Below are 23,497 nucleotides of genomic sequence, written 5' to 3'. Positions count from 1 at the left end.
CATGGCTCCTCACAGAAACCTCAAAAGCATTTGCATGCAATCTGATGAGTAAAGTCAAACAGGTGCTTAGAGGAATGGTAAGTCACACAGGGTTACCACCAAGTGTTTAAGGAACTCTTTTTCAAGCTGTCCTTTTTGGTAACTGAAGTGATGTAATTAAAAACTGTCATTCTGACAAATATATACGTCCCTTGGATTTTTAACTTCACAGAAAGCTAAGACACAGATAAGAGCCATCCAACAAACATCAGGCCTCCAAGAATTGTTTTAAGTAATTGAAGCTAATGAGCTACGATACATAGCACATTGTTATAGTGTGATATTATGTATGACAACTTTGTCTGTTGTAATGTTCTAAAAATCTTGTTATAATAATAAAAACATTTATGCTTTAACGTGATACTGATCTTTTTTTTTATTACATTTGTGCACTCTGCAAACCAGTAACATAATCAAGGAATATAAATTGTACACTTAACAATTAGTGATTTTAAATGAGCACATTAATGGTCTCAACTCATAGATGCATTGTTGTCTGGATTTCCATCACCAAAAAGTTATTTGTCTCTAGTGCATGCAAAGACGGGCGAATACCTAAGTTGATATATGCATACATATGCAGACACAAACTCTGTTACACACACACATACACAAGCACAAAAATTAAACCAGTCGTGCCTTTCTTAAGGGGCACTGCATCAGGAGAACAATAGTTTTGCCCTACAGACTGCCTATATGAAATATAACCCCATTCCCCCAGCCAGGAACCTGTAGTTTTGTGATAAATCACTCTTTGAGTTGCTATATACAAGAGGAAAACATGCATAACCACGACCTGGGCACAGGACACAGCACTGCTGCTTGGAGCTCTCACTGGATTAAAAAAAAAAAGTCTGTGCTTAAAACTTGTGCATTCTCATCAGCGTTTCCCACCTCGCTTCATTTGAAATGCATGGTTTAGAAACCTCATTGACCTGACATGGCTCAGTAGTTTGGCTTTTATTACAATCTGGGGACTTTCTCTTCAAGGATGATCTTCCTCTTTTTCTACTGGGTATCACAGTTCCTTAAGGAAAAAGAAATCACTTCCTCTGCCAACCAGTCCAGTTTCAGTCTACATAAATGTTTTTCCAGAGTCATGTGAGGTCATTGTGATCTGGACCAATGAGCACTAAAATCTAATCAGTTAGAGTCTAAGTAAACATTTGTGCCAAATTTGAAAGGTTGAGGTGTTCTTAGAGGTCCAGTGTGTAAGATTTAGGTGAAAAGGATCTATTGGCAGAAATGTAATGATTACTCACTAGTTTGTTTCATCTAAATTGTATGAATTGTAGTTTTCTTTGCCCCAGAAAAGGCCCTTTATATTCAAATACTTTATATTTACATCGAGGGGACCCTCTCTACGGAGGCCGCCATGTTTTTTTACATTAGTCCAGACTGGACAAACTAAACACCTTTTGAGTTAAGCTACCACAGTTTCTTTTTCATGTTTGGAAGGAGAGGGTGAGGTGAGGAGTGTTTAGCTGCAACATGCAATTTCAGCACTAGATATCACAAAATTCTACACACTGTACCTTTAAGATAAAGCATTTGTGTGGCAAAATAGAGATTTGTGAGGTCAGGGGCAGTGACCTTGACCTTTGACCATCAAATTATTTTCAGGTCTTCCTTACATCCAAATGATATTTGTGCCAGATATAATAAAATTCCCTGGCTATTCCTAATATATCAGGACCACAAGAACTGGAGGTCAGCATAACCTTTGACCTTTGGCCACCAAAATGCAATCAGTTCATCTATGGGTCAGAGTGAACTTTTGTACCAAATTTGAAGTAATTCCCTCTAGGTGTTCCTGAGATATACTCACAAGAATGCATGGGTTAGAAAGATTGATGGAGAGATGGACAATCCAGAAATATTTGCCTTCAGTCACTGGAGCAGAGGCATACAATTGTCCACCAGACATACTGGGAAGTTATACTGACTGTAAATGAGTAAACGTTACATCTTTGTAAGAGGGGGGGGATTGAACAATCAATAATGTGTACGGCCATATATGATAAAATGATTTAATTATAGTTTATAATATTAAGTATTCATAGGCTACCAGGCATATGATGTTACCAAATGAGATCTGCACCAATAACAAACAAAATGCGGACATGGGTTTTATAAAGCAGTATACATCAATCAAATGTCCTGGCACTTCTCTTTGAATTGCCAGCAGAATAAAGCAGAAGAAAATCATTGATGATGCTCTCATGTGTACAGCGACTACATTGTTTGAACATCACTCTGAGTCGTAGGCACCACAATCAGTTCTAAATATGAAGTATCAGTGCCCATTCATTCTCAATGCAAAATAGAACCAGTCCAGTTAGCCTCTGTTTCACTGCATTCCTCCAAGTTGAATGAGCTACAGTCACAGCTAGATGATCTATCATCTACAGGTGTGAATGTACAAGTTCCAACTGAAGTATTCATCATTATCCATCCACCTGTATTTTAACAGAACCTTCATGTACCTGTTAGTTCAACAACATGATCTGGGACACTTGTTGTTGACACCAGAAGCTGCTGATCTGTCACTTTGGTTAGTCATAGATCAATCATGTGATTGATCAGAACTTCATCATGTGACTTTTGGGTTAGAGTTAATACCTAACTATTTAGAAAAAAAATATATATTTTACTCTAAACATGAATGTGTTGCATTAACAAAACTAGACCCCTGATTGCAACCTGCAGATTTAGTTAGTGAATTGTTGGGCCTTAAAGGTACAGTGTGTAGAATTTTGTGATATCTAGTGTTGAAGTTGCATGTAGCAGCTGAACACCCCTCACCTCACCCTCTCCTTCCAAACATGAAAAATAACCTGTAGTAGCCTTTAATTGTCATAAAAACTCAAAAGGGGTTTAGTTTGTCCAGTCTGGACTAATGTAAAAAACATGGCGGCCTCCGTAGAGAGGACAACCTTGATGTAAATATAAAGTATTTAAATATAAAGAGCCTTTTCTGGGGTAAAGAAAACTACAATTCATACAATTTTGATGAAACGAACTAGTGAAAACATCATGAGGATTATTCTACATTCAATTTCTGCCAATAGTTCCCTTTCACCTAAATCTACCACCCCCTTTTGAAAGCTGCTAAAGAGAAGGGTATCCCCATGCCACGTAGGCCAGCACTTCCAACTCCCTATGATGTGGCATTTCAGTTTTCTGCTGCAATCTAGATCTGCACATTGGCAAGAAAAAGGTGAGCAAGACTGGCTGCTCAACAATGAGAGTACAATGAAACTTTGAATATGAAGCTTTTTTGGTTCAAACTTGAAAATAAGTCATGCATGGGTCTTAATTAAAAGGAACAAATAAGTGTCAGATATATTATGGCACAAACGTTTACAGAGCAGGAGAGTGGCCTTGAACAAGAATATTTCTACTGGAAATGTAAAACCTGAAGACTTCAGTTTTTAAGGGGTGTGGGAGACAGCTTATGCAGTCTTACATACCTTTGTGAGCCTCTCTTACAGTTATATTATAGCTTAACATAATAAGCCAAACATTTCTGTCAAAGGTACCGAAACAATTGTTCCTATACGGGTGAAGTTTCTTCCTCTCCAGGCTTTTATCTATTAAAGAAGCCATCTTTAAACCTCCCCTCTGTTATCCTCAGTGGTCAAACCAACATGGCAAACAAAGAGGTGCTGTGGGAAGAAGTTACAGAGCAACAGCAGCTTGATAGAGACAAATTATAAATTGAATTTCTATCCTCGAGAGGTTGACGTTTTCATTAATTTGTTCTCACTGCAAACGCTCATTCTTTAAATCCCCCTTTGTGTCCTTTTTTATTGTTTGAAAACTTTAATACCGAGCCATATTAATTAATGGATGCTCTCTCAGCAGTGTGTATCCAGGAGGAAGCAGAGGAAATGCAGGACATCAGGGATCTATTTGTTGAGAACACTTTAAGTCACTAGGCAGCTATTTAAGATATTGTCACAACACTGGCTTGCGTCTTCCTTTTTTTCTATCTCTCTTGTCTCTCTCTTACTTTCCCTTCTTGTATTACTCTGTTTCTCATCTTCTGTCATCTTGTCCCTTACAGAGTGACTGGACCACAGGACAGTCCTGTTCTCAAATGTTTAATGGACTATTAACAATGAGGAATCAACCTCTGTCACCATTCAATCAAGCAGGTATCTGCGATTAAGCTTTGTTTAACCATCTTTCAGGGACCAATGAGGGGTTCCACATCAAACAAGTTTGATTTCACTGCTAATCATCCTCTGAAAACATGATACTACTGTTACCAAAATGACCATGAAAAGCGACAGACAGTAATAATGGACTGACAAGCTGATTTATGGTTGTGCTATCAAAAAATAAACATACATACAAGCTTTACAATCAGACATAAACAGTTACAAGATAAAAATAAAAATCACAAAATAAAAGAACCAGAAATAAAACTCACAGAACCACCTGGTTACTCTGACAACTTGTCTAACATCTGCTCATTTCCTGTTGAGATGTAATTCAGCTGATTTAACAACACAGTTGTTCTCATTTACAGATGGATCATTAAAATAAATGTAATGGGAAGTTGTCATGTAAATGTGTCTCATTAATAGTACCTGTTAACCAGCAGTCACTCTCAAGCTGCTGTGACAAAATTATGTAGTTGAAACATTGACAAAATCAGCACAAATCCAACTTAATGAACCCAAATTTTAAAATGAGTCCATAGTCAAGAGTCAACTCTGCAACACTGTCCCTCCAAACCACAAAAGCTCTAGTTTCCTCAAACACGATGAAACAACAAAACATGTTATTTAGTCTGAATGGAGGACTGAAGAAGGAAGAAAGAGAATCAACCAAATGTATTATCACGGACATTCAGAAATCCTGCCACTGTAGCTTGTTCTTGTATAATAGTTGGCCACTTTATCTCTTATTACTGTTATTTATTTTTGATTAGCTTTGATCAAACTGGAATGTTGTGACTTGGGACCATGGGACTACACCAAGTCATGCTAAGTGTATGTAGTTTTCCTTATTAGGAACAATTAAAAAAAACAATTCCCAGACACATACAAAATAACGATATACAATGCAACAGTCACACAAACACTAATAAAGAAACCCACAGATTCAAATACAAGCACGTGCAAATGCACACCGGCATATTTTACACAACCATATGAAAGGTGTGTCGTAAGTTGTATTTGCAAGCCACACACACACACACATTGATCAGCCCGAAGCAGCCTTGCAGCCTTCTTTCACTTTCTTACATTTGATGGAGGAAAATTCCCAAACCAACTCACTTCATCACTACTGCCAGTCATTTATATATCCTCCTTTTTCACCTTCTTTCCCTTCGCATTGCTTATTTTGACCATTTGGATTCCTTAATTGTCCTCTAGCATGAAACACCATTGCAAACAACACAAATTCAAGTCCCAAGGCTTAGAAAGGATTGACAAATCTATTTTTCTCATCCTATATGATACTAGAATGACACTTAGGTAAATGCATAACTTCACCGAGGCCCAACAGTCGATCCCTATTTAAATTCACTACGTCTAAATTTTCTTTCGGATCTGCACCAAACTGCACATATTCATCGATATCAGTCCTGTAAACATGTCATAAAGCTCCATGAATTACTCCCTGAGAAATCAATGAAAATTATGACAACGCTCTATCTCCCTCTGCACTTCCACACAATTTCATGGAATGGGTTCAGAGCAAAACATCACCTCCTTGGTGGTTATGGAAAGATCCACATCAACATTGTTACAGTAAAGTAGAAGAAAGAGTAAACCATGGAATATTCAGATGAAATGATAATTTACTCCTGTCCCTCTTCCTTTTTGTCATCTCAGATTTTCAGTTGAATATTTAGCAGTTTATCTCTACAACACAATGGTCAATTGTCATGGTCTTCAACCAATTAAACACATGTGCATCCATGGATTCTAATAAAAAATGTTATTCGTGTTCTGTTTAGCTTAACTGATAACTGATCTATACTGTTTAGTGTTGACCAGTCTTAAGAGGCTGCATACCTCAACCACTTTGCTTCTGTCTGTGTCCCCCCTCATCACCACCTCATGTCACCTCTCCTCTTTCCCTCGCCATCCCTCTTCCATAGCAAGTTATGGAAGAGGGATGGCAAAGTTCTCCTTTGATTTTCAATTATCTCCTTTCTAGCAAGCTTCACTTTATAGCCTTATTTAATACCTCCATTGGTTGACATCCACAACCCATCCACAGACAAGAACCTATGGATGTGTTGATTACACACACATAATCACACATCCAGAAGCTGATGCATGCCTTAGAGGTACAATTCCAGATAATTACATGGGTTATGTTTATACTACATGGGTGACCAGATACGTAAAGACTATGCAAGTTGGGAAAATTCAATTGGTGTCTGGATACGACAAGCTAAACTTAGTATTGCGATCCCTTTGAGGGAACTGAGTTGGGGTAGCAGAAAAAGCACAAACAGATAAATAATTAATTAGTAATTATATTATAATTATTATAATTTAATGATGTCTGTACTCATTGAACTATAAAAAATTCTGCTGCGTCTGGACTAGATGCAATATCCTTCCGGCCATTTCTCCAGTGCCTCCTGAGGTATCTCCTGAGGTATCTGGAGGCACTGGATACATGGCATTTATCATCCCTCCTGTGTGTCCTTGAACTGTCATAGGCCCTAAGTTTGGTTTTGACAGGAATAACTTGAAGGACAGATGACATGGAGTCCTCCTCATAATATGATCAACCCCAAACTCACAGACACAGTCCAATGATCATCGTTTTTGTTTGACTGTGTCTCTGAAATCTTTCAGAGAAAATTACAAACATGAAATTAAGCTACCTCACACCCATCACTTCAGTGTTTCCCACAGAATTAATTCGATCTCTTATACAAAGGTCACTCACCTGCTTCCAAGTAACAGATACACAGACTTAAGAGTCAAAAACAAGTTCCTGCTTGAGAAAAAGAATTACAATGCATGCCACAATTCCAGCTGAAACTATGAGGTCTGACTTTCTGTGTGGACAATAAATACAAGACAAATTAAAATATGACAAGCCGCCACAGGCTAGATATTTAATAGGAGATGCTGCCTCACTTACTTCGACACAGGAGAAACAAGGATTGATGAGTTTCACCACACAAGCACCATACTAAGCTTAAACTTGTGTCTTTTATTGTGAAGTTCATGATTACATGATAATGATATATTACATGATGGTTACATCAGTTGAATGAAGCTTGCAAGTTAGTTCAGGCAGCCAACTCGAGCTGCACTGTGCCAATCATGTGATATGTCTCATTCTCCACAATCTTCTTGAGTACACACCCTCCCAATATGATGGTCTATTTAAGCTGCAAAAAATTCCCCCATCTCTCAGTTTGCTTGCCCAGGCTGTGTCAGTATTGCTGCAGGTTGATTCAGCTCCTATATCACCCCAGCATCCACCTGTGTGCTCCGACAGGAGCTTATAAATATTTGCTCTTCACTTCCATTGTATCTATGTAATCATATTTGGAGGAGTGATGAGGTCAGAGGCTAGACACCAAACACTAACTATGTTCTACTGCAATAAACATTTCAAACAGAAGTTGTCTGACTGAATTTTGTTCTTGTGGTGGCATTGGGAAAAGCTCAGTTGTCCGAAAAGGAAATGATTCATCCTCCAGGAGTCAAAAATGTGCTCAGAAACTTTTTGGCAATCCATGAGCTAACAATGTTAAAGGTAATGGTCTTTAACTTCTCAGGACCATAAATACCAACTATACATTGGGTAGAGATGATGAGTACAACACCAAAGTGTTGGGCAGACTCACTGATCTCCATTTCTATGTGCTGTCACAACTAGTGAATAGGATATTTTTTAAGGTTTTATAAATGTTATATACATGCTACTTTACAATGAGCTTTTTCTCTCGGAATGTAAACATATCCGTGTTTAGAAAGTAAATACATGGGATATATGTCACTCGTACTGTCCAACCTTTTTGTCAGGTTCATGCATATTTCAATAAATAATGGATGAACGTACTGTATTTGCAAATGCATTTTAAACTTGGGTCAAACCAAAATAGCAGCATATACAAAAATAAGCACTAAAAGCATTTGCTGTAACTTAAACATATGAATGCATCCCTAATAGCTAATAACACTAACGTAACTGTAGGTTCCACTGTCTCAGACCAAGGTCTCTCTGGGATGCTCGCCACAGCCATTTTGGTGGCAGGTCAGGCCATGGACACGCAACATTGTGACACACTGACAATAATCACCTGAACAGGACCACAAAGTCAACAAGTGGAGATAGTATGCATAATATGTTTGACTTGGGCTGGGAACAATCCATGTGTTATGACCATATTGAATGTCTCTTAGTCTCTGTGTTGCACTCAACAGCCAAGGAGATGCATGGCTTTTATTAGCCCCTGACAATAACTGTCAGCCAGCATTTCATATTCAAAGTAATGTGTATAATTACAGTTTTACGACCAGACTCTGAATACATTTAGACAGCAATTTTATTTCTGAATGTGATGCTGTTCCACAGATTATCAATAGTTAATGTTCTCCCTGTCTTCCAATGGATAGCCAGCGACAGCAAGAGAGCGTGTGAAGATAGAGAGCGGGAGAGGGGGGCATTAACCCAAGAGGAGGGAAGTTTATTCTCTCTATTAGGCACTGCGGTCAGCCACATTCTAACTTCATCGTGTATAGTTTCCTGTATTTATCAGGTTGAAAGAAAAAATTGTGAATTTTATTGTATCATTTTTTGATATCTTTAGGGGCAAGCTTGTTCAGAAATAGACAGTGTATTTACATTCTGTACCTCACTGTTGTACTGTGTGACATGTTCCTTGAAAACATGAATACACAAACACCCAATGACCACCACAGGTGCATTAATTTCCAGCTGAATATAATCTTCAACAAGTGCACTATTTTCCTCCTGTTTGAGTTCATTTTCCAGGAGCTACAGGAAAATTACATTTTTTTAAGGCATTTTTTTAACTGATTAATATATGGATTGATTATGTTTAATTGTATTTGATTTAAAATTTGATAAATTACAAAGCCTTGGAAGATGCTATGATGCAAGCCTAAAAGACTTCAAGCAGGTCAAGCAACTGAAGCAGGTTGTCAGCAGTGGCTTTAAGAACATTGACCAGTCCATGCTTCCTGGCAAGCTAAAGCTCTGGTGCCCACAGTTTGGCCTCTTACCCTGACTGATGTGGCCATAGTTGACGTTCTTCTGACAAGATTTGAGAACATGGAGAGAATGATCAACTCCTATGTGAGAAAGTGGGTAGGAGTCACAAGATGTCTTGTATAGGAGTTTAAATGCACCAAAACAAGGCTGGAGATGACCCTCTCAGAGTCATGAGACAGCTCTAAACAGGCTGTTGGACCATCCCGAACAACAGGATGGAAATGGACACCAAAATGAGAGTGAGTACCAGACTGTGGTGGACAACTTTGTCACATGGAGCGGTAAAAACCACCTACAGCTCAACGTGTCAAAGACAAAGGGGGGGCTGGACAGTGTCACAGTGGTGCTGGAGAGGAGAACCTTGTCCAAAGTAAGGACAATATTGGACTTTCCGCCACACCCTCTCCATGATGTCTTGATTAGCCTCTGCAGCTCGTTCAGTGACAGACTCATCCACCCACGCTGCTCGACAGAATGCCACAGGAAATGATTTCCTGCGTGTGGCTGTCAAATTGTACAATGACAACCTGTAAATTATAAAGATTAATAATGTATACTGTGTATAATTTAACTTTAACTTACACTCATGCACAAATGTAAATCTATACATACCCAGTCTTTATTTCTACATATGTATATCTTTTATCTCTTTTAGCCTTACTTGATTTTTATATTGCTATGTTTATACCTGCTTTTGCCCTTTCACCTCTTTCTCAGGGGCTCTGTGATGTGTGAATTTCCCTACAGGGATTAATAAAGTACTTCTGATTCTGATTCTGATTCTGAAAGAAAAAAACTCAACAGGCAAAATCAGCACTCCAGCATGCTGACATTTTGGGCCACGTTAAACAGGAAAGAGGAGGTTTGGGCCTTGGTCACAATAGACCCCTTTGGAACAAGGCAACTCCTATAGTCCTGGAAATCCAACGTCAGGAAGAGGCAGCAAGATATGCAAAGGCTGGAACTCAAGCAATACAGGAGCAGTAGATGGATGATCAGCTGTGAGGACCTGTGGCATCTACTGCACTTCTGTCCATCCTGGGAGAGGGATCCCTTACATGTCCCTCTCTCTGAGGTTTCTAAATTGTTTCCCCACAGTTAATAGGGTTTGTTTTGGTAGTTTTTCCTTACTCTTGTTGAGGGTTAAGGACAGAGGATGTTGCACCTTGTTAAAGCCCTATGAGACAAAGTGTGATTTTTGAATATGGGCTATACAAATAAAATTTGATTATTGATTTGATTGATGGAGGCAAGCAGGATTAGGAGTGGTTGGAGCAAGCCCAAGAGAAAGTGGCATGTGGGCTTACAGTCCCATCACATATTGTCACTACCACTCTAAGACCAGTCCTGATACTCTAGTCCAACACCCTGCGCGTTGCATAGATATTGTGTAGGTATGCAGACATGGCGTTTGAGGCAGAGCAACATGGCTGGAAAGCAATAGTTTTCCATGTGGAGGTTGGCTGCAGTGGTATCATTGCAACTACTGCCATCAGGTTGCCAAGAGATCTGGGGATTTAAGGACAAGACCTGCGCCAAACCATAAAAGAAATATCCCACACTACAGAACTCTGCAGCCAATGGCTCAGGATCGGGAGGAACGATCCCAAATGGGCCCAGAGATGCTAGGGACATGCACCCAGGTCAGAACATCTAATAACATTGAATGGCGATAGGCATTAGTTAGTGTGGTAGAACATACAAGCGATATTCTCCATCTTGTCCTATATTCTAAAATGGGACAGTGTTCAGTTTAAAAAGACATAGAGGTAATGATGTCTGATCTACTGAGTGGCCACATGGCTTTCATAGTAGCCAGTCAGATTTAACTTTAGCCTCAGCGTACCCTCAAGTTCAACCTGTATCATTGATAACAAGACCAAAACACTTGATGATGACGATGATGTGCACAATTAAAGTTATGTCCCTAACAGCCGCTGGTGGCTGCTAACACCTGCTAACATCTACTGGTAGTTGGTAATTTAAACTGGCAGAAGACCTTCAAACCTACAAGGGATATTCAACATCTTGTGCTAAATTCTAAAATGAAAAAAAAGAGCAATTTACCCCTTGTTGGTGTCAGATGTTGCATGTGAGTGTGGCATTGCTGAGTTAGAGGTTTTAGGATCAGTCATTCTCAGTCTGTTATGGTTGGAAGAGATGCAGCTGTCACACACACGCACATACACACACATACACACAAAGTCATCATGCACCCAAGATTGGCTTCATTGCCATATAGTCTTTTTTGCATCTGCTCCAGCTTGTCTCCATCTTATTTACATGCTTAGGGAAGCAAAATGTCATTTCTACAAAGGGCCAGTGCAGCAAACAGTGTTTAAGATATTCACTCTCCTCTTCTCTTACCTTTCACTCATTACTTTTACTTAGTGCATGTAGATTTGCTTTCTGCCCATCTGAGGAAAGAAACTCAACACTTACACTTAACAATGGATTTTCCCCCATGCTGTATCTCGATGATGTTTCCCCATATATCACCCTAAATTTGAATAATGCTGCAGTTAATAACAGTAGGATGTGAACTCTCTATCCCAACCGTGTGTGTGTGTGTGTGCGCATACAAGGGAAGGCTCTCATTTCTCATTCATCATGGTCATGACAGCAGAGTCCTACACCCTCATATCAGCAGTGGGAGAGGGTGTTATTCAATCATCCTGAACAGACACACATGCACAAAACCACAGTGCTTTCATTTAGTTACAAACTTGACCTTTAGTTGAAATGATTGTTGGTAAAAACATTCACCCATCAAAACACACACACACACACACCAACGCACATGTCACCTCACATACACTCAGACCATCCTCTTCAGATGCACATATACACACATACATACACACACCAGCGCACATGTCACCTCACATGCACACATGCCATGCTTTTTAGATGCACACACACGCACAAAAACACACTGTGGATGAGAGGTGGCCCGGAGAGTAGTAGTAGAGAGGGTTGTCACCACAGCCTATGGCAGTTGGTGAAATAAAGCATGTTGAAACCTGAGTGATTTGTGTCTGGCTGTGTTGGGAGACCCCGTGTGGCAACGTCATGTGCCACACACACGTCACCTCACATACACCTACTCCATAATTTTTAGATGCTCACATCGCACACTCTCCCAAACACACAATTGAGGTCGTGGAAATTGACAGTGACATCATTGAAAAAGACAGTGTATCAAAGCTGTAAAGACTGTAAATAAATAAATCAATATGACATCAAATGTAAAAAAGAACCACCAGTCTCCTGGGTATTTTAATTACATTTTATGTTTATATATTGAGCATAAATTTAAAGAATTGTAAATTTGAATAGTCATGCTTTTCTGACAGTTAAGTAATAATGGCAAATGGCTCAAAAAAAGATCTGCTATATCGCCTGGGCTGTTAAATTGAATAAAGTTTGTTCCGATTTGTCTGTGTCCATGCTACTGCACATTTACTGCATGCATAATACTTACATGTAAGTTAATTCATTAATTAAAAATTTGCAACAAATCGTTCAACCATAATCTTTTGTCAAATGACCCTAATAGTTTCATCATCTCTAAGAGAAGCAGGTAGAGGGCACATTTAGGTCTCAGTTTTAGGTCCATCCTTTGCTGTGGAGCCAGTCAAGGCTTCACTTGCAGACCAAAATACCATAGGTGTTGAATTCATCCAAAACTAAAATAAAAAGGTGAAAGTAAACTTTTATGTTTTATCAGGTATAATTTTGAGGTTTAGATTTTCACTGCAGACTAAAAAGCTGTGCAACACTGCCCTCTCTGGTTAAAGCATTCAAGTCAGTCTTTATTGCTCCGGTTATGATACCATGTCCCGCAGTGAACCAAGTCAGCAAAACAAGCTTCTCATGAGTCGGGGTCACACTTTAGCTTGGTTTACTAAAACACACTTTGGTAGATGTTTCTTTATGTCCAAAGACTTGTGCATTTCATATTTGGAACAAATATTTTTTTTCAACAGTTCTATTGAGAGGATGAGAGCTGTATGTCCACCCAAGCTTTGTAGTGTTAGAACTGTCAGTCCCCTAACACTGTCTCTACAGAGAAAAAGGAGCTAGATCTTTACTTCAGCAGCCCTTTTTCTCTACCGACAACTTTCAATGAAATAGGATAAAACATATAAAAGCAAGACGCATCAAAAATGATTGAAATTTGATGTGATGAACATAAGTTGATAAGAAATATGGAAAGAAAAACAAAAGGAAGATTACGTTATATATACAAAATAGCAAAAAGACAGAGGAATGTGAGGAGCTAACAGGAAAATCGGCTGAGTGAGCACAATGGAAAATGATGGTGAAAGAGAATTAAAGAGAAAGGGGGAAGACAGAGTGTGAGCTTCGAGGAAGACGATGCTGATGAGAGACTCAGCAGCCAGCGTAATAAAGCATGTTAAGTGCAAGCCACCAGATTTACAGGGCCTTTACACCACAGCCGAATGTGCCATCATTTTTCCTCCCAAAACGTTAATGTCGCATAGGTCTGCAATAAATACATCACTGTGCTAATTTAAGTTCTGCAATGGAGAAACCCCTCCATTGTTCTCTCCTGAGGCTGGAAGGCAGGAGGCACCCTGGAATAATGGGAATTTCACAATTTCAAGTGGGAGAGGGTGATTGCGATGGCGTTCTTGTGCCTTTGCAGCCCTGGTTCCACGATGGCAGTAACATGTAAAACACACAGCAAAGAAATGAATGGGAGAAAATTGGCTTTTCTTTAGATTTGTCATTCCAGCAGCTATGCATAACGAGTAGTGAGTGACAGTCATTGTCAAAAAATGTTTTTTAAATTAATTTTATCATGTATAACTTGTGCGAGATATGTTTATGGGTTTACCTGGCTAGGATTATCACATTAACATTATCTTACATTAACACACAGGAAAAGGTCGAAAAGAAAAATTATATAATTATATATTAACATATATATTCTATATATACTGTATATATATATATATATGTCCCATCATATATATATGTATATATCTTTTATTCTATTGTACTGTATTTTATTGTATTCAAATATACCAGCCTTAATTTCCCTCCGGGGATGAATAAAGTAATCTATCTATCTATCTATCTATCTATCTATCTATCTATCTATCTATCTATATATATACTAGTCTATAAATATATATATATATATATATATATGTAGACTAGTATGACAGGTAAGACTAAAAGAGTCAATGACAACATGTCTTATTTGTGTATTTGTTATCTGTTTTGTGTAGTAAAGTCATGCGCAGGGGGAGTCAACCACTCTGGGAATGAATAAAACTTTTTCAGTTTCTGCCTGTATGCCAGTGGAGGCTTTCACAAGGGTAATCCATAGCAACACTTACACAGCATCACATAATGAAAGGGTGCAAAGAAAGACAATGGCTGCAAGCGAGGGATGGTCATTCGGCACTTCACAGGGAGCTGATGAAAGCTTTAATTAAGTGTCAAACTGTATCGAGGCATGGGGGGTGGGAGCACTGCTGAGGCCCCACTCTGGGTGTTTCTTCAAATTCATCTAGAGACCAGAGCCTAAACTGTTGGCAATACTACTGTGCTGAGGAAAGAAAACACTGGCTCTATGCACACACAGTGTATATACAACACACACTAAAGGAATTAAAAATTTACCATGTTTTGTAGCCTTTGTTTCTTTTGCAGGTCTGAGTCAGGCCTGCGTTTTTTAGTGTCGTCAGCTTTTCTCAGTTTTCTCAGCACTGCTACATAAGCTGCACTGATGTGGTTATGGAAAAGTACAAGGTGCAGCAAGGAGTTTGCATAGACAGGTAGAGAAGGAGAATTTTCTTTTCTAACAAATCATAGGAAGCAAAACTTTATCTATTTACCACCTTTTATTCAGGAGGCGATACAGTGTGCCTCACAGAGTCAACCCCTTTCTTTTATTAATATAAAATTTGTAACGCCTCATGCAAACTACTGAACGGTTAAGGTTTCAACAACCTCTTATCCAAACACTTCGTAGTCAACACTGCATTTCCTTTGTTACTCAGAAACCCACAAAGTCGAGTTAAGTGCTTGTTGCACGTTCCTTTTTGATAAAGCCTATAGTTAGTTCTGGATCAGGTGAGTCCTGAACCATCCCTTAGTTATGCTGCTATCGGTCTAGACTGCTGGGGGAACTCCCATCATGCACTGAGCATTTCTCCCCTTCTCTCTGCCCCCCCACACTCATTTATTTTTCCTCCCATAGTCCCTCTCTCTCTTTCTCTCTTTGCAGATATCTCTGACTCAAGAACTGCAGGACAACAACTATTATTATTATTATTATTAACAACAATACTTCAGTAATTATTATATGAATTGTGACTGTTATCATTAATAATCAATACCTTCTTTACACTGTTACTGTTTACATTTTAACTAGTCAGAGCTGATACCTGATGGTGCTCAAGTGTTCTCAGTCTCACCTCTCTCTCCCCCTCCTCCCCACTATCTCTCTCTCTTCTCTCCCCCCTTTTCCACCCATCTCTTCTCTCCTCCCCATTTTTCTCTGCTCCGCCCAACCAATCGAGGCAGATGACGCCCACATTGAGTCTGGTTCTAGAGGTTTCTCTCTGTTAATGAGGGAGTTTTTCCTCCACAGTCGCCAAAGTGCTGCTCATTGTGGGAACTGTTGGGTTTCTATATATTTAATACGATTTTAAGGTCTTGACCTTCTTTGTAAAGTGACTTGAGATAATGTATGTTATGATTAGACAACATTGTAGGACTGACTAAGATTCTCCATTTATTTGTAGGATTATAGTACTTTACTAATATAATTAGGATTAGGATCAGTTTTAATGCATGTATCAACCACTGTGGTAAGTGATGAGGAACTGTGAGCTGCTAGGCTCCCACACTGCACAGTTCATATACATGTTTTCTATGTTGGAGTGTAAAGGAATTTTGAATCAATAGCCATTAACTAATATGTACAAGTTCTTAGAGGAGTTCCAGTCAGAAGATTGTGACCCTCATCAAACAGGACCTGGCTGAAGACCCTCATCATGGAGACATTCAACAGCAATGTCCTGTCTTTGATTTCTGAAAAATAAAACCTGGGAAAGGTGACTGCTGCTTTACGTCATGAAAAACATTATATCATGAAGAACCTTCACTGCGCAATCCATATTCAAACATTACATGGATAATGCTTATAAAAAAACAATAACCTGTATGAAAGGTTTGATATAAATCAAAATTGCAGATCAGAGAGGTATAGTCATTTATAGACTGTGACATATGGGAGGCAGGCCACATATATTTTCCCATTCTCTGGGAAGCTGAGACTTTCAGTTCTAAGAGAGCTCTATGATTTATATCAACATGGAGAAGACAACATAAGGGAAACAGCACATGAGAAAACACCTAAATGTTTCAGCAAACATCTTTTATTTCTGTCTTTTCTATCCTGTGTGCCTTCCTCTCTATCCCTCTGCTTTCTCACGGCTTCTCCACCTCACTTCTGTTTTCTCTCCCCAACCTCCCTTTTCTCTACTTTCCTTTTCTTCTCTCTCTCTCTCTGTCTTGATCTCCCCACTCATCCTCCCCCCTCAGTGGGAGGGGACAGCAGTAATGACCACAATTAATAATGGAAAAAAATGCAGAATTATAAAGCTTACTGGGATTATATTCTTATTGAGTCTTATTTATCCTGCACAGCTGTGCCTTTGTGCATTGATTGATTGAAGACATGCACACACACACACACACACACACACACACACACACACACACACACATGTGCAGCACCTGTTGAAAAAGCTGAGGATAAAACTGAAATTTTAGTTTCAAAATAAGCACAATGAAACAAATTGTGATTTGTGAATAAGGGCTGCAAATAAAATTTGATTGATTTAAATAGATTGTGCTTTTCTTTTGATATAAGAAAGAGACATGTTGCTGTAACTTTTTCATCTGTACTTGATTATGGTTATGTCCTTAATATGCATACCTCTGCCCAGCATGCATAGGCTTAACTCAGCCTATCCAATGCCTCCCTGTGATTTATTACAAATTGTAAAGCTTTGACTCATCACTGTGAGTTGTATTCACGGGCAGGATGGCCTGCTCTATCCACCCGTAGGCTCTGTAACTGCTACAACTTTATATATGAGGCAATCCTGGCCTGCATTACCTATGTGGCTGTATTATGCCGTAATGAATTGGGCATCACTCTGTGTTCTCAGAACTTCTTTTTACTCTCTGTTCCAAATGTCTGCAGAAAAACTGAGAAAAGGGCTTTTGAATATTCTGCACCTGCGACTTGGAATTTATTGCAGAAGGACTTAAAGTGTCTTTAAAACCAGAATAATAGAACTGGAGCTATATTCTATAAGATGTTGCTATTTTTAACTTACCTGGTAGCTAGAATTAATCTAGGAAGTGTTTTATTTATTTTTTGTTCATAACTAAGTGTTTTTACATGTGCTGTATGTTCTTATCTGTGCTGCTGCCTATCTTGGCCAGGTCTCCATTGATAAAGAGATTCTTAATATCACTCAGACTTTCCTGGTTAAATAAAGGTTAAATTATAAAATAATAATCATCATCATGAATAGTTAAATCGCATGGTTATAACAAACTTACATGATATAATTCATCCGTACACTGCTCACATATTTTTTTATTTATTCATTTAGTTTTTTCCTTTATGTGGTTAACTAGATTTAGAAGAAAACAAGAAATAAACCCTTAAAAAAACACATTATTTCATATTTTATTGTGATGGGATCATCCTTATTGCTTATCTTATCTCTTATCTCATTTATACAGTCAGTCTTGTTAGGCCTGAATGAACAAATCTTAAAACAAAATCACCATAAGAATTGGTCAGTGGAAATGCATTATTGTGTTAGTGGTGATGTTGGTACTCTCTGGGCTTTATTGCAGACAATTCTGCAGGTTTCCACTGCCATCTGTTGGCAGCTCAAATACACTCACACACACACACACACACACACACACAAATACACACACACACACACACACACACACACACACTACCTGGACCACTAACAGCACATTTTTCAGAAAAGTACTAAACATTTAGCCTTGTGGCCTTGTGGCCAAAACTCAAGGAAGTGATGATTGTGCAAAATGATATATGACAACGTAAGAGTAGATTACATAAACGTAATATGCACAGGAAAAAACACACGTTTATTCTGCTGTTGAATGAGACAAACATTTAGATTATGTTTGGTTCTACAAGATCATCCATTGATGCCATCTTGTTAAAATCAGCCAATCATCAAAAACTGTTTTATTTGTACTGTGCTTTACAGTAACTTCAGAAACACTAAGACACTGCATTATGTAAATTCAAGAATCTACTGGAGGTACTGGAGAACCGGTGATGTTCTGAATTTTAAGAATAATGTTAGGATAAAAGTAATGTTTACAAAATGGTTTAATATACAAAGTAATGCATTTACTTTCATGTGAGACAGGTAACACAACAAAAAACGTTTCACCATATTTGTAGTGAAGCAGTCTCACCACAAGGTGGTGGGATCAGTACAGAAATATCAGGGCCACTGTTTCTCTTTCTTCCACAGTGCAGCTTCTTGAGACTACAAGCATGTTTATGTATCTCCCGATAGCGACGATGAAACTTAACTTATAATAAGATAATAATGACATATTCATAAGCAGTAAAAACCCAAAACATGATATAATCCGTGTGATTATATGTTTTTTTATGTGGCTTGTAACCAAAGACAAGTTTAAAAAGAATAGACAGTGAAGTAACAATGTCAAGCTAAACTGAGTAAAAATGACTTTCTTCCAATCTTTCACTTTGGCCCCTAAATAAGGTTATAAAGGTTATGCGTATCTGGTTGTCTGACAGCAGGCTGTTTTAACAATGTTTTGTAGGTTATCTTAAATCTATTAAGACAAAGACCAATGAACTACAAAACATCATATTTTTTGTTAGAACGACTCAACCCTGTTGGTCAAGATAGAGACAGGGAGGAAAAGAGAGGCAGTGGATAATATGAGGATGCTGTCCTGCTAAGCAATGTGGTCTAAGCTTCTTGTCCTCCCAGCATAACGACCTTCAGAAATTAACAATCAACTGACTTAGTGATGAGCAAGCAGAGGCTGCTAGAGGACAGGGAGAAGGGGAGGTAGAGACAGGGTAAGGGACAGGGAGGTGATCCTCTACAAACCGTCACACAAGTCATTTGCATTCAACCCCATCACATTTCACAGATCAACAACAATTGCTTATTGTCAGGCAGAAACACAGTCCTCCTGCAAACTGCTGTCAGTAACCCACCATGGGTGCTTTCTGGAGCATAATCTGAATTGGCCAGCAGAACTCATGGATTGTAAACTCGTTTTAAACTCTTGGAACAGCAGTTTTGACTCACTTTATTTATGTAAAAAGCAGAATATAAACAAGGGTCAACATTCATTCTCTAGTAATGCCAAATGCACATGGATCTAACTGAAGGAGTGTGCTCAAACCTCTGTGAGTACACAGGTAAATGTTTGGGAAACATTGTGACATGTATGTCATCTTCTTAGCAATACTCCTCTTAAAAGTTCCATCATAAATTTAAATTTACAGGGCAACATTTAACAAAACATCAGTTCAAAAAGGAAACTATTGTTACAAACCACACGTTTAATGAGAAGTAAAAGGCTGCAATCAAAAGACAACCCAGGTCTGAGGAGAAAAAAAAGATAAATAGGGGAAAAAAAGGAAAAAAAAGGAAGGGAGGGATCACAGTCTTAGGTCATGGGATTGAATCCAGCCCGGGAATCTCCACGTGGATGTTGGCATGGTTTTCCCAAGGGCGCATTGGTCCCCCTGGGCAATCTTGCCTCCCTCCATAGTCTAACATACACAGCAGGTGAACCCATGGCTCCAGAGAAACCTCAGATGGTTAGACACGTTTCATGATAATTAAAACACTGTAGTCCAAAGTGGTGCCTTGCTCAAGGGCACCTCGGTCATGGCGAGCGTGAGCGGGGATTGAATCCAACCTTCCGGTAATTGGACGACCTGCTCTACCACTGAGCCATGGCCGCCCCATGGAGATGATCAGATCTCACAGACAGTTTTGCCCTAAACCTCCTTGACCACATGTTCCGTGAACTAAGCCAGCCAGAACCATGTTGCACAACTCTTTCTCCACAAGATCAAGCATATCCATACCATACCATGCTTTGTCAAGGGATCCGATCTCTTGCAGTTTTTACTGCTGGATAAACTACGGCATCAAGAGAAATTAAGGGAGTCAATTCAAAACAAGACATTCATATTAGCTATAGTTGTTGGATTGGTGTGTATGAAAGTGGGGGGTTAATATGCTGTGGTCTTTCCTTGCATCAGTAATCATTTTAGCTTTGGTAGATCTAATCTATGGATGAGCATTGTTGATTTTCTGGTCTTAAAAGATTCCTCGCCCAACGTGGGGCTCGAACCCACGACCCTGAGATTAAGAGTCTCATGCTCTACCGAACTGAGCTAGCCGGGCTAGCGTTTCATGATAATTAAAACACTGTAGTCCAAAGACAACCGAGGTCTGAGGAGATGATCAGATGTCAGACAGTTTTGCCCTAAACCTCCTTGACCACAAGTTCTGTGAACTTAGCCAGCCACAACCATGTTGCATAACTGTTTGTCCACAAGATCAAGCATATCCATACCATACCATGCTTTGTCAAGAGATCCAATGTTTTGCAGTTTTCACTCCTGGCTTAGGTATGGCATCAAGAGTATTTCAGGAATCAATCCAAAACAACATGTTGTGATCAGGTATAGATGTTGGATTGGTGTGTATGAAACTGGGGGAATGTATATGCTCTGATCTTTTCTTGCATGAGGAATCATTTAAGCTTTAGTACAAGTGAGACTTGGAATAGCATTATTTTGCTCAATTCCTTGTCTTAAAGGCCTCATTGCCCAACGTGGGGCTGAAACCCACAACCCTGAGATGAAGAGTGTCACGGTCTACTGAGCAGACCTCACCACTCTCTCTGGAGCTTTGCATCTGCCATACCAGTAGGTGATGCAGCCAGTCAGGATACTCTCAATGGTGCACTTGTGAAATCTGCAAAGTGTTCGACGAGGATGGGATTCGAACCCACGCGTGCAGAGCACAATGGATTAGCAGTCCATCGCCTTAACCACTCGGCCACCTCGTCTCATTTTGTTCCTTTCTGATCAACTAAAAAATTTTGATTGGTGTATAATTAAAACACTGCAGTCCAAAGACAACCAAGGTTGCCCTAAACCTCCTTGACCACATGTTCTGTGAACTTAGCCAGCCACAACCATGTTGCAAAACTCTTTCTCCACAAGATCAAGCATATCCATACCATGCTTTGGGTAGAGATCCGATGTTTTGCAGTTTTCACTCCTGGCTTAGGTATGGCATCAAGAGAATTTCAGGAATCAATCCAAAACAACATGTTCTGATCAGGTATAGATGTTGGATTGGTGTGTATGAAAGTGGGGGGTCAATATGCTGTGGTCTTTCCTTGCATCGGTAATCATTTTAGCTTTAGTAGATCTAATCTATGGATGAGCATTGTTGTGCTGAATTTCTGGTCTTAAAAGGTTCCTCGCCCAACGTGGGGCTCGAACCCACGACCCTGAGATTAAGAGTCTCATGCTCTACCGAACTGAGCTAGCCGGGCTTCTTTGAACACCACATCACATCGCAAGAGAAACCTCAGATGGTTAGACACGTTTCATGATAATTAAATCACTGTAGTCCAAAGACAACCTAGGTCTGAGGAGATGATCAGATCTCACAGACAGTTTTGTCTAAACCTCCTTGACCACAAGTTCTGTGATCTTAGCCAGCCACAACCATGTTGCATAACTCTTTGTCCACAAGATCAAGCGTATCCATACCATACCATGCTTTGGCAAGAGATCCGATGTTTTGCAGTTTTTACTGCTGGATAAACTATGGCATCAAGAGAAATTAAGGGAGTCAATTCAAAACAAGACATTCATATTAGCTATAGTTGTTGGATTGGTGTGTATGAAAGTGGGGGGTTAATATGCTGTGGTCTTTCCTTGCATCAGTAATCATTTTAGCTTTGGTAGATCTAATCTATGGATGAGCATTGTTGTGCTGAATTTCTGGTCTTAAAAGGTTCCTCGCCCAACGTGGGGCTCGAACCCACGACCCTGAGATTAAGAGTCTCATGCTCTACCGAACTGAGCTAGCCGGGCTTCTTTGAGCACCACATCACATCGCAAGAGAAACCTCAGATAGTTAGACACGTTTCATGATAATTAAAACACTGGAGTCCAAAGACAACCGAGGTCTGAGGAGATGATCAGATGTCAGACAGTTTTGCCCTAAACCTCCTTGACCACATGTTCTGTGAACTTAGCCAGCCACAACCATGTTGCATAACTCTTTGTCCACAAGATTAAGCACATCCATACCATACCATGCTTTGTCAAGGGATCTGATCTCTTGCAGATTTTACTGCTGGCTAAACTATGGCATCAAGAGAAAGATGTTCTGATCAGGTATAGATGTTGGATTTGTGTGTATGAAAGTGGGGGGTTAATATGCTGTGGTCTTTCCTTGCATCAGTAATCATTTTAGCTTTGGTAGATCTAATCTATGGATGAGCATTGTTGTGCTGAAACCCACAACCCTGAGATGAAGAGTGTCACGGTCTACTGAGCTTTGCATCTGCCATACCAGGTGGTGATGCAGCCAGTCGGGATACTCTCAATGGTGCACTTGTGAAATCTGCAAAGTGTTCGACGAGGATGGGATTCGAACCCACGCGTGCAGAGCACAATGGATTAGCAGTCCATCGCCTTAACCACTCGGCCACCTCGTCTCGTTTTGTTCCTTTCTGATCAACTAAAAAATTTTGATTGGTGTATAATTAAAACACTGTAGTCCAAAGACAACCAAGGTTGCCCTAAACCTCCTTGACCACATGTTCTGTGAACTTAGCCAGCCACAACCATGTTGCAAAACTCTTTCTCCACAAGATCAAGCATATCCATACCATGCTTTGGCAAGAGATCCGATCTCTTGCAGTTTTTACTGCTGGATAAACTACGGCATCAAGAGAAATTAAGGGAGTCAATTCAAAACAAGACATTCATATTAGCTATAGTTGTTGGATTGGTGTGTATGAAAGTGGGGGGTTAATATGCTGTGGTCTTTCCTTGCATCAGTAATCATTTTAGCTTTGG

At 39.4% G+C, this 23,497-nt stretch overlaps 1 protein-coding gene and 5 non-coding genes across 10 annotated transcripts in view; all 6 read right to left on the bottom strand.

Moving 5' to 3' along the window:
- The window catches only part of rbfox3a (RNA binding fox-1 homolog 3a), a 530,829-nt gene that overhangs the window by 291,613 nt on the left and 215,719 nt on the right, over window positions 1-23,497 (bottom strand). The window lies entirely within an intron of this gene.
- On the bottom strand, window positions 20,719-20,792 carry trnak-cuu (transfer RNA lysine (anticodon CUU)). The gene has a single exon. It is a non-coding gene; the product is annotated as a tRNA-Lys (tRNA).
- trnas-gcu (transfer RNA serine (anticodon GCU)) lies at window positions 21,381-21,462 on the bottom strand. The gene has a single exon. It is a non-coding gene; the product is annotated as a tRNA-Ser (tRNA).
- trnak-cuu (transfer RNA lysine (anticodon CUU)) lies at window positions 21,884-21,957 on the bottom strand. Its single transcript has one exon. It is a non-coding gene; the product is annotated as a tRNA-Lys (tRNA).
- Window positions 22,431-22,504, bottom strand: trnak-cuu (transfer RNA lysine (anticodon CUU)). The gene has a single exon. It is a non-coding gene; the product is annotated as a tRNA-Lys (tRNA).
- On the bottom strand, window positions 23,052-23,133 carry trnas-gcu (transfer RNA serine (anticodon GCU)). Its single transcript has one exon. It is a non-coding gene; the product is annotated as a tRNA-Ser (tRNA).

Source organism: Paralichthys olivaceus, chromosome 21 (assembly GCF_024713975.1).
Source record: "Paralichthys olivaceus isolate ysfri-2021 chromosome 21, ASM2471397v2, whole genome shotgun sequence".
In the NCBI taxonomy this organism is placed as follows: domain Eukaryota; kingdom Metazoa; phylum Chordata; class Actinopteri; order Pleuronectiformes; family Paralichthyidae; genus Paralichthys; species Paralichthys olivaceus.
This window is presented reverse-complemented; position numbering and strand designations above follow the sequence as displayed.